The sequence below is a fragment of the Ochotona curzoniae genome, unplaced genomic scaffold, assembly GCF_017591425.1.
Source record: "Ochotona curzoniae isolate NIBS_2020 unplaced genomic scaffold, NIBS_Ocur_1.0 contig_2321, whole genome shotgun sequence".
Taxonomy (NCBI): Eukaryota; Metazoa; Chordata; class Mammalia; order Lagomorpha; family Ochotonidae; genus Ochotona; species Ochotona curzoniae.
In genome coordinates, this window is record NW_024465421.1 from 21,165,368 (window position 1) to 21,178,031 (window position 12,664).

Consider the following 12,664-nt stretch of genomic DNA (forward strand, 5'->3'; position numbering starts at 1 on the left):
ATTTAGAATGCTATCTTGAAAACGGGGTGCTCAGGGTCCCAGATTAATGAGCTGTAAGTCATTCAATCAAAGGCCCCAGAGGCGCAACATGAAGTGCACAAAACCTCTCCCCGTCCTCCCCCCCATCCTATCCTTCACCAAGGCGGCATTTCAAAGTTAATTGAGCCTTTAAAAGTAAAATAGTTATAATAATCGAGGAAAAAATACTAGCTATTTCCACACTTAAACAAATGCCACATGGCACATAAATTCAACCATCTGCTATAACTTTCCATGAGTAGGAAGTTGGCAGATATTGCATAATCATCTACATATGACTGATAATTTTTAGCCAAGTCTAAATGAAAAGGTGCTTTGTCTTCAGAGGCTGTGGAGATACAAGGTAAATAATAAGGCATGTTCTTGATGCTTATTTTTCCTTTAAACATACATATATATTCTATTTTGATACATGTACATATTTCAAAATGAACTATATATGCAGTCGAGTTTTATACAAAACATCAGATCAGTCAATAACGCAAAGCATTTCTTCCCTGTAGAAAATGCTCCCATTGGACTTTCTTTGACTTTTTCCAAGACAACCTTGGTAAAGCAACCCTTCGTTTATGCAGGGGACGTTAAGGGGTAAGCAAGCACTCATTTTCAGAATGTTCGCACATTTTCCTGGGAATCCAGGGCAGCGCGGTGGCAGTGGTGGTGGGGGGGTGGAGGTGTGTGTGTGTGAGGCATGGTAGGGATAATCTGTACAAACTAAAAAAAAAAATCCATGGTCAATGAAATCACGTCCTTGCAGAACACTTGAGTTTCCTCATATGTAACAGAATTAGTGTAGTCAGGTTTCACAGAGGCGTGTGGCTCTGCAGCCCGTTATTCAAGCGGCGCTGTCAGTCATGAAACAATATCTCAAGAGCATGACAACACGACGCTACCAAGACTGAAGGTCGTCCTCTAAATCAGGAGAGAATGCAAGGGTTTCCTAATGACTTCTTCTCAAACAAATTACCGGCAGGCCGCACACCAAAATGAATTGTATTATTGAGGACAAGTGAATTGTACAGTACTTATAGCAAACACATTAGAGGATTAGAATTGATTGAAGGAGATTGGATTTGAAAAGATATAAATAGGAAAGACATGAAAAATCTGCTCAGAGCCAACTTCACCGAGAACTGCCCTGGAATGCAGCCACTGGGCAGTGGCCCCGGAATGTCTGCTCCCACACAGCCCCTGGAGAGGGGAGCGAGAAGGTGTAACGGGTGGGGGTGGAGGGTGAAGCTGTTCCCATGAAGATGCAGGCTGGAAACTCATGGAAAACACATGTGTATACCACCATACATGAAAGAGTTCATAAAACCCTTGAGAGAGAAAAAAGTGGATTTCTCTGTGTAGTGGGTTTCGGACCTGACTGCAGCCAATCCAGGTGAGTGATGATCTGACCTCAGAGGTCTAGGATACCCCCAATCTTCCAGAGGTAGCTGCAGATAGCTCTGATCACTCCAATGGCGACTGACCATAGGATCATTCATGCTACTAAAAACACAGTACTGTTTAAATGACCATTACACAACCAATAATCTCCAGACATTACTGTCCAAACAATTCTCACAGCCAGCACCCATCCTGCAAAGCAGGATGCAGAGGCCAGAAAGGTTAACCCCATATTTTTTCTATGGATGCCAAAAGGACAGACAGTATCCAAAGCAGGGTCTGAGTTCTGAAGCATGACACTATTCAGTTGGGATAAACACCCGAGTAAACAATGCTTCCAACTCAACCACCACCTGGGAGGAAGAAGCTGGGGAAGACTCTCTGTTACATAGTTCCATGGTCAGTGCAAGGCTCTAATCCGAGACTCTCATCAAGACCCACCCCGGAGCACAACTTCCACGAGGTTCCCTCCTAAGGACCACTTCCCAGTGTCTGTGCTGCTGCCTTGAACTGCTGGCTCCTCCCACACCATACCAGAGCTGGTGTCCCCAACCAAGGGATTACCTCACTCTGACATTAGGTCATCTATTTTAGGCTTGCTCCCTTTCTCAGCTCACTCTGGAGAAGGCCACCCTCCATGTCACCAGGGCTCTGGGACATCCTGTGAAGATCTGTGATGAATGACTGAGGGTGGCCAACATCCACATGTGGAAGTGCAGAAGGCCTCCTCTTATCTGCTGCTGCCCCAGCCTGAGCTTCCCAAACACCTCACTAGGGACCCTAAACCACAACTCCCAGCTGACCCACTGCCAGATTCCCAGGACTCAGAAACATGTTGAGACTTCAGGATGTCAATCTTGGGTATGACTTGGTGCAGAGCATTTGATAATCGGTATATACAACTCCACTTGCAAAGCAATACAATCAAAGACCTTCATACATGGTGGGATCCACCTGTGAAAAATCTCAAATCAATTAACTCATTGATTTAAATATAGCAATGCAGCTAAATGTCTCAAGCTAAATCCCTGCCAGAGAGACAAGGAGACAGGGAGGGAAGGAAGGAGGGAGGGAGGGAGATACTGGCTGAGCACCATACAACATCCATTAATTCTTTCAGTGTCATCTGGGTGCCAGGCACTGCTGCAAGCTGAAATGTGGCATTAAGGACTTACAGCCTTCCATTCTAGCGGGCTGTGGACGCCGCTAAGTAGGCAAGCAAGAACAGTGAAACAGTACTAAGTGCTTAGAGTGTAGCACCTGGGTAGACATCTGATACAGGGATACTGGTGCACATAACAAATCATAATATCTGATTTGACTCCTAGCTCCTCCCTTGCTGATGCAGATTCCTGCTGGTGTTTATTTGGGGTAGTGAGGGGCAGCTGGTGAGGACTCAAGTATTGGGGTTTCAGGTGGCATTTCAGATTCCTAGTCTGGCTTCAGCCTGTCCTGCATCCGGCTGTTGCAGGGTGGGGAGAATGAACCAATGGATGGAAGATCACCATCTGTGCATTGTTCTGCATATAACTGCCTTTCAAATGCATTTTAAAAGACCTTTTTAAAAAAAGAAAAGTAATGCAGGTATAAATAAGAAAGCAACACCGAATAAACAAGCAGGGCATGAATGTCCTCTGATTGGAATGATCAAGAAAGGCCTCTCCCAGGAGGGCTATCTGAGGACATTCTGGAATGAGCAGAAAGGCAAGCCAAGAAAAGATTTCTGGAAGGAAAGATCAAACAAAACATGGGTTAGGCCACACAACCAACCAGCTTCTGTCTCCCATCTCTATGCTTAGGGCCACAATCCTTAGATTTGGAGGACAAGAGCCATCCAGACAGATTCTGCGTCTGTGGACTCTGTGAGGTGAGACGCCACTGCCCACCAGCACTCACTGGAAGATGCATGCTACAGATTCACCTCAACAGGGGCGACATTGCCCCTGCACGAAAGGCTAGGCAGGGGGACCTGGAAAGCCTGCTGATTTAATACAGCATCAGTCTCAAGGCAAACTCAGGCAGTTACAGAACAGTCTGACCATTAATTTCAATGATTTGACTGCGTAATATAATGTTTCAATCCGAGAACACAATTTAAACTGGGACAGGTAGTCATTACTTAACTTAGAGTCTGCAAATTCATCTCCAACATGTCAATTTTTTGTAGTCTATGTTCAAAGACTTGCCAAAAAAGATATGGAGGAAATATTTCAAAGTCCATGAAATCCAGCATCTCAATATCAAATAGTGCCTTGACTGCTACTGGAGATAAAACCGGTGAAAGATTTTTATTAAAACAGTAAGCAAGGGGTAAGCACGCTTGTCCAACACAGATCCCATTTCCCACATAGATGAGAGCACCAAGAATTGTGAAGCTGAACAGTGGAAGGGAATGCTGATGGAGCCTGCAGTGCAGCCCAAGGCAAGGTGTCAGAGTGAGTGGCCGTCAGCATCCCCCCCACGCAAAGCTGAGAAACAAAATCAGCTGATATCTGGGCAAGCCAATGTTCCCACTCAGAAACAGTGACGATGTGAAAATGAAACTTCACTGCATATTAACTGACAAAGCATCTAGAGACGGAGGCATCTAAACACTTCAATAAAAGGATGAATGAGAGAAGAATTCAGCAGGAGAAAAAAATCAAGTCGTAAGGATGGTGGTATATCTAGCCAGTCAGTGACATGGCTAAGAACGCAAATATCGAACTTCACATCTTAAAGGTATTGCTTCAGTGTGGCCACAACAGGAGTAAAGATGTGTGCAGGAGTAGCTCTTGGTACCAGATCTCAGATGCTATTAACATAAACAAACAAGTTTCTACTTCTTCTTCAGGGAAACATGGGGAAATTGTGTTTCCTTGTCTTCCTGCACTCAGGCACTTTCCCATGCCTTGCTCTACCTAACCCCATGAACGTAGGTGACACATGTCCCATAAGGGACAGAAACTTTAAGGACCAGTGAGCAACTGTCTTCCTCTTTGTTCTGTTCTGGTCATTGTAGACACCTGGAGGTGAAGGTGAAGCCAGTGACGCCCAACTGTGGAAGAACTGGAATAGCACCCCTCGCCAGCCCACAACAGACAGGAGACAACATCTCAGGAGGAAGCAGTGTTCTCTGAAGGCACTGATGTTGGGGGTCATTTTTGTGACTATGGTGTAAAGTGCAAGGGGCAGGCCTCAGTTACCACTGGTGTTCACCTTCCGTGTTGTGATTCCTTTTTTTTTGATCCTTAACAGAGAAAGACTGAACATACTGGAGGAGTGCAACCTGATGAGGTATATGTGCATGCAACAGTGACCACCCCCTAGCTGCACACAAGTCTCCAGAATCCACTTCTAACTTGTAACCAATGTCTCCCCATTCCCCCTCGTCTCCAGTTCTAGGCAATTACTATTCCTCTCTCTGCTTCCATGGCTTTGACGATCTGTCTCTGACTGATTTCATTCAATACAAGGTTCTCCAGGTTCAACTAGGCCTTCCCAAATGGCTGGACCTCCTCCTCTTTAAAAGTTTATATAGAGAACAAATCTCATGTATTTCATATACACAATTTTAAGCCTATAATGAGACTTCCCATCCTTTATCACTCCTTGCCAGATGTTTTTTGGTAACTAAATAACATCATGCTGTAGGCACTGTGGCTGAGCCAATGTCATACACACATTTTCATTAGAAACAATAGATTGAAGATTTATCTATTTTTTTATTGGAAAGGCACATTTTATAAACAGAGAAGAAAAGATAGAGAAGGTCTTCCTTCTGCTGGTTCACTCCCCAAGCTGTGCTGAGCTGAGCTGAAGCCAGGAACCAGGAGCATCTTTCTGGTCTCTCACATGGGTTCAGGGGCCCATAAGCAGAGAGCTGGATGGGAAATGAAGCAGCTGGGACACCAACTGGCACACATACGGCATGTCAGCACTACAGGGCAGAGGACTAGTATGATATGCCACCACGCCTCCCCCCCTCCGCCCCGTAGATGACTGTTAAACAGACACACTTCAGTGTTTTCGTACCTGTCCGTCTGCTCTCTCATAACAAGAGTCAACATCACATTCTTGGTTCTGGTCCTTAGCAAGGTGAATTTTCTGAGATGAGGACAAGCTCCAGCAGCAGATACTAGGACGGGTGTGGGGATATAGAGCTCAGGACTGGTGGGAGCAGGATGCACCATAAGACAAGTTTCCGGGAAGAAGTAAACAAAATGGGTAAGCGAAGAAAGGGGAGAAGAATGTTCCAGGTGGAGCTGCCAACAGCTGGAGTTGATATAGAGCCAGCATCTGAGAGCCCCAGCACGTAGCCAAGCGTGGCTGTGTTGCAGGGTTGAGTGTAGAATGATTAGCTTGGAAAGAAGGAGGGAGCTGGCTTCTGAAAGGCTTTGAAATCGTAATACACAAAAGCTGTTCTTTATCTGAAGGGTAATGTAGATCTCTTAGCAGTGGGGTAAAATGTTAGGTGTCTTCCTTAAAAAGCTTTTTAGCTGCACTAAAGGATGAGCTTGAAGGGTGTTTTCTTTCTTTCTTTCTTTTTTAAAAGCAGACCTGGAGGCAAGTTACCAGGCTATTGTACCCAAGATGGTAGTGACCTGGATAAAAGACACCGGACATGATGACAGCAAGAAGAACACAGAAGACAGGGGCAAGAATAAAGACTGAAGTTGCAGTGTGAAGGTTTCATTAGAGAAGCGTGATTTCACTTTGCTCCAGCATACAATCGGGGTGTAGTTACCAGCATGGGAACAATGGGACATTATTCAACGTATGTGAAGCCCCAGGAATCATCTCATATAAATACAGGTCTGTAATCATGTTAAAATGTAGGTCCTGTTCCTGTATTAGTGTAATCAATCCATGGGAAATTGTGCCTATTTTCCCAATCCTGGAGGATTTGCATATGATATGTTTTATGTGAACCACTCCAGTAGGAAGAGCTCTCTATACAAACTATGATATTGTGACTTGTGCACAGAACATGGAATTGTGCTGGGTTCCAGACATTTACGCAACATTCAGACTTGCTATTTGCTTCCCAAAGACATCCCCTTATTCGTTTGCCCATGACTTATAATATTTTCTTTGGGAGACAAGGTAGAGTAGAAGTGAGGGACTCTGGCCTCACAGAGCTTGTTTTGATTGCATTTTTGTGGAAGGGATGGAGAGACAGAAAGACACAGACATGCAGAAACACAGAGTGTTCACACCCCAAATGCCCACGATAGCCAGGACTGTATCAGGGTAAAGCCAAGAATTAAATCCAGGTCTCCCATGTAAGTGGTAGGGATCCAACCACTTGAATCATAACCTGTGGCCTCCCATTGATGTGCAAAAATGGCAGCTGTGTTGGAAGCTCTTTACTTCACTGCAACACATCCAGGATCCACCTTGAACAGTCAATGTAAACCTCCACCTTTGCTACCAATATCAGCTACACTGAACATCAGTGATTATGGGACTTAAAAGCACTGCATCTTAATGCCAAGGTGCCTGCAGAGTTACATCTACATCTTGATGTCTAATGTCAACCTAGTTGTCCTTTATTTGACAGAGTAGTGTTCCAAGGGTCATCTGTTGTGGTCTTAGGCAGCTCGTTCAGGGTCACGAGCTTAGAAGCCACATCTTCCCCATTTACAGAATCTCTTCTGCCCAGTTGTGATGCTTGCCATCACCCGGAACCTGAGAAAGGACAGTATTGTGTTGTTGTGTAACCACTCCGTTCACAAACCCCCAAAAAGGCCCATGACAGGGAGGGGCTCTCACATTTGATTGATTGTTTCTGCTGCTCTTGCACTCTGACTGTCTCCTCAGCACCTGCTTCTGGCAGAGACTCCAAGGACAGGTAGTCCCTGAGCGTGGGCCTGGTATGTTTGTATTCCTCACCCTCTGTTCACTGCTTGGGTGGCATAGTAAAGATAGCAATGCTAAGACGCTTTGTATTTCTAATTTGTGTATTTTTAAGAGTTTCAGAAGATGTGAGGCCTAGCAGAAATGGAATATGGACAGAGAAGCCAGGAAAAGGTGAATGTTTGCAGCTTTGTAAATGTTCAGGTTGTTTGCTGCATGTCTCTTAGAATAACTTATATTGCTGGGGAAGCTGGGACATAGGTCTTCAGTTTAATGGATGGATTTCAGGGTAATGACCATTGGTTCCTCTCAGGGTTTCAATTTTGACTGGATTGCACTGGACTTGTCATTTGGTAATTTTCAATGGTCCCTGTTTCACCAAGCTTGGATAATAAAGACTCCTTAATAAGCCTTAGACTTGTCTGGTGTGATCTTTCTCATACTCTGCGATACTTCAAAAACTGTAAGTAATACACATATTAAGAAAAAGCATGAGTGCATTCTAAAATATTTTTTTCACCAAAAAAAGTTTTAATTCCATTTTCCCACAAACTTAATTTTTATAAAGATTGGTTTATCTGAAAGGCAGAATGATAGAGATGAGATGGGGGTAGGGGTTGAGGAGGAGGTAAAACAAATATGGAAGAAGAGAGAGATGGAGATTTCCTAGCCATTTGGCTCATTCCTCAAATGTCTAAAACAGCCAGGGCTGGGCTGGGTCCCAAAGTCAGGAGTTGGGTCTGCAAAATTTGCAATTTCAGTTGGGTCTCAAATACTTAAGCCATCTTTTGCTGCCTTCCCAGGCACATTAGCAGGAAGCAGGAAGCATAGCAGCCGGTGCTGGCACTCAGTGTGAGATGCCTGTGTTGCAAGGGGCAAGTAACCCACTGTGTGTGTGTGTGTGTGTGTGTGTGTGTGTGTGTGTGTGTGTGTGTGTGTGTTAAGTAGTCTCACAGAATCATTAATCAATACTTTTTTGGAATTATTCACCAGCTCCCAACTTTTGGACTTCTCTATAAGATCATGAGATTACGAACTAGAAAGTCAACCTCTTCATCTACTTGGGATTCTGTTCAGTTGTCAATTGTGAAACCCTATTATATTATCAATGGTTAAATTCTTTCAAAAGTCTCCCTGGTTTCATGAGCTATCTTCCAGAAATCTGAAAAAGAAAGAAAAGGTAAAGAGGAGAAAGAACAAGGATGACATGAGTAGATTCTACAACTGGGCTGAATTTTCCTTCTGAAACTGCTTGTTCTACATGACTTCTTACCATTCCCCAATCACACATACTATGTTTATAATCAAAACAATATTAAAGTCACATCCATAAGTTAACTTGACAGACTAAAAACCGGGAGGGTTTCATGATGACTGTTTCAGTCTATTGGGTAAATACCTACTTGGAACACATTCTAATTTTGAAAAACATGTTATTTATTTCCTAGGCTGTAACAGTCCTATTGAACAGTTACAGACTACCAGGTAAATATGTAATTTGGAATGCATGCATGCTAATTCTGAAAACATGGGTCATTTATCCAGCAGAGCGCAACACTCAGCTCTGCCAAGGACAAGTCCTGGCCCCTGCCAATCATTATTCTAGCACCCAGGCATCTCCTGAGCATACTGCATTTTTATTTTAAGAAGGGAAGTCTTCCAAATTAGCATCTGATTTCTTCTTCTTCTTCTTCTTCTTTTTTTTTTTTTTTTTTTTTGCTGGAAATACTTAACCTCATAGGTTGCAAATCAAGACAGGAGTAATTAAGAATGGCTTCATCTATTCACAGTTAGCTAGATAACTGAGCACAAGCCGTAGTGGGAAGGGGTGTTAGAGCAGGTTTACATGGATGGACACAAGCAGCTGCCCAGCAGGAGCTGTCCCCGCTGGCCATCGACAGTACGTGCCTCGGAGGATGAATGCCAGAGAGCATTATCTTCATGTGCCCTCCATTCATTTTATTCTTTCACGTTAGATGTCTACTGACTATTTATACTGAATGACATACTGAGCACTGGTCTTGAACCTGAGAATCCAGCCAGGAAGGGGAAGGCAGATACTGCTCCAACCCTATCACAGCCTAGAGTTCAGAAAAGATAAAAATAATCATGCATGAGTGCACTGGGTAACCTTGTAATCTATTCTCAAAACAGAAGGCCAAATCAGCCATTTCAGATACAAATCAACGCCCTAGTGAATCAAGTACACACCCAGCCACATGTGCAGGGCTGGCGTTTCCTCTCCACCTTGCGTATCCCTTCACCATGCTCCCTGTTTTTCATTCCAGTCCTTCTGTTCCCTCCCACCCTAAAATGTTCCCTCAACAGCAAGATGCTCTCAGCCTTCGATACTCATCTGTCCTAGGCAAGTGGACTTGGATGGGAGCTCCTGGAGAGGTTTCCCCAGGGAAACTGGTATTTGGAGCTCAGACTGAAGATGGAGAGAAGAGTAACTTGCTAAAGCCTCATGATGCTCACTGAGAGTACCCAAGGCAGAATCTGCAATGTTTATATCACCCCACTTGGGAAGAGTCAGAAATGGCAAGGGGAAGTGAAAGACAGCGTGGCTGCAAGGTGGGAGTCAGCAGGCTTGACGGTCTGACACACCCGGGGATTAGACACACCGGAAGTCATTCTGCCTGCTAGGGAGAAGGGGACCATGGGCACTCGATTTGGTTTAATTAGTCATTTCTGGGTATAAGGCACAATATATCTAGACACTGACATGACAGCTGCCGTGTTCCCAGGCCCACAGCCCAAAGCCCCATGTGTCAATCTGCAGGCAAAACTTTTGAAGGTCGTGGCAAAGTTCTCAGTGAGGCAGATGAGGCCCCAAAGTCCTTTCAACAACAAGACAGGTGGCTGAAGCTGTGGGATTCAAGATGTTGCCCACTTCCAGGAAAGCAAAACAGGATTTTCTTAGAAAATTTATAGATCAGAGCAACTCTTCTCCTCCGAGAAGAGAAGATGGGGTCGAACTGATGGCAGCCTCAGTGGCAGCTGCAGCAGCATGCTCTGCAGGCCATTATTCATTCTCAATTTGCAAAATTCTTTCCCTGGTTTGCATTTGACAATGGGAGGTGGGGATGGGCCACACCAAGTCATTTCACTCATCGCTAAGCCAACACACCCCGTACATTCTCTCTTACCTAACACAACTAGCCAGGCTTACAGGCACAACTTGAATGTTTTAAAGACTTTCAAAGTGCTGATTTGGAGTACATAATAATATTCACTTAGGTGACTCATATTTATAGTCCCAGAAAGGAGCAGGAGAAAAAGAATTCAACTTATGGAAAAGGCAACTCACTGTGCCCAGGACTGCTTCTCAGTGACAACAGAATCTCCCATGAGGTAAAAAAAAAAAAAAAAAAAAGAATGTTTTGCAAGAAGGAATTTAATTAAGATGAGTTGGGGCATGGCTTGCACAATACACAGTTGAGGGAGCAGGACATGGTTCTTTACCACAGCATCTTAGAGAATAACCAATATTAAAACACCCAATCAATTGGCCAAAAATCCACTTAACTCACCGTTTGTCCTGTATCACTGAATAAAACACTGCCTTGAAATGGAACTGTATGAGATTTTTCATGCCGAATCAATTTATACTGAAGAAGGAAAATGCTTATGCAACTCTTGGGCTGCAGGTTTGCAAGGAGGCACTGTGGGAGAAGGGACGCCTTTCCCTTTTCATTTCATCAAAGAGAGAATAGGAATTAATCAGTGGTACTTAACTACCCTTTCAACAAGACTGCAGCAACATGGAAATACTTCATTCCTTTCAACATTTCTCAACAACAGTCACCAACTTTTAATAATTCCATACATTACCAGGGACTGTGAAAAGGGATCTTAAATCACAAGACGGATGACAATGTAATAAATTAGAGAAACTGTGGCTGTGATTGCAAAATCTCCCAGCCCCAGTCTGATTCACATCTCAATTTCTTGATGTGATACGATTTGAGTATAATTATTAGCAATTATTATCAGAGCATCCCTAAGCTTTTCCCCCTACTGAGAAAGCAAATTCTGCTTTATATCCTCATTTTAATCTTGATTCATGGATGTCATGCAGCATCCACACAAGAAGGCATGGTGGTTCCTAATGTGTGTTTTGACAGGCTGTTTTTTTCCCACTTCTTTCATATTACAAATATTTAACACACAGCTCAACGATGGACGAGAGAAGCCGAGCCCTGCGATCACAAGCAAGATCTGGACTCCTCTTTCAGAGTCGCCAGTCCTGACACAGCTCAGAAGGGTCTCGGTGCAGCACCTGCACCTGCAAGAGAGCCCCTTTGGGTCTGTCATGAGAAGTGTGCCAAAGGATTTATTTTCTGCGATTCTTTTTCCTAACTGCAAATTTCTAGGAAAGACCCCTGCGACACCTTTAATTGTCTATGTTGTGCAACTGCAGCAAAAACAATTCTGCAAAGATACCACATCAGCCTTTAAAAATACCTGCAGTGGTGGCTCTGGTAGCTATCAATCAAAAACGGAAGCCTGGGAAATGACAAGACCGCCTCATCATGAATACCCGGCAAATGGCTGACTAGGCTCTTGTTGTCTGTGGACCTCCACACACCGTGGACTTCCTGGGAACCCATGAGACCTCTGAGGCGACATGTTTTCATTTTATCACATTTATTTAGGATGACCGCGGACAACGCCCGATATTTATTCAGCACATTCAACGTGCGCTGCCATCTGAACAGAGAGCTAGCACAGTTTGAACAACATCTGGTAATTCCAAAGAGATAGTGTCACTTGGAGAACAAATAAACCTTTAGTTAATAAAAACCTTCCTCCCTGACTGTCAAAGATGGCTTTTTGCACACACACACAGGATCCGTGATAAGTAGAGGCGCTGATGAAACGCCCCTGGTCCTACTGCGGGAGGTCAACGCCGCCCACGTTTAAATAAAGACGGGGTTTATTACTTGTCTTTTATGAATCGTGATAAATTAAATGTCCTGAATTCTGGAGGGATAAAAGATTAAAATTATAATGCTGAAGGCCCTGGGAAGCTTCTCACAGCGTTCTAGCATCTCAAAGTAAGAATAATATTGCCAAGGACAAAAAGAAAGAAAAGAACGAACGAACCCACATAAGTCGGCTCAACACTGAGGTCCTTTCACGCACTAATGCCTGAATTCAGAGTCCATCCTTCAGTCTTCTCAACCTCTCTAATCCTAAGTCTTTACGGAGCCAATATTTACAGGGCACCTGTGATCAAGCAGGCACTGGGCTTGGCACATGCAGTACCAATGCAGAAGAAGTACCTAGACCTGCCCAGTGACAAAACAACCCTAACATGTGTCTATCCGACTTCCCGCTCACTCACAAGGGGAGGGACATACCCTTCAAAGCCTGGGGAAAAGTCCCTCTG

At 44.1% G+C, this 12,664-nt stretch overlaps 1 protein-coding gene across 4 annotated transcripts in view; it reads right to left on the reverse strand.

The window, feature by feature from the left end:
- Positions 1-12,664, reverse strand: part of RBFOX1 (RNA binding fox-1 homolog 1) — a 1,044,467-nt gene that overhangs the window by 847,971 nt on the left and 183,832 nt on the right. The window lies entirely within an intron of this gene.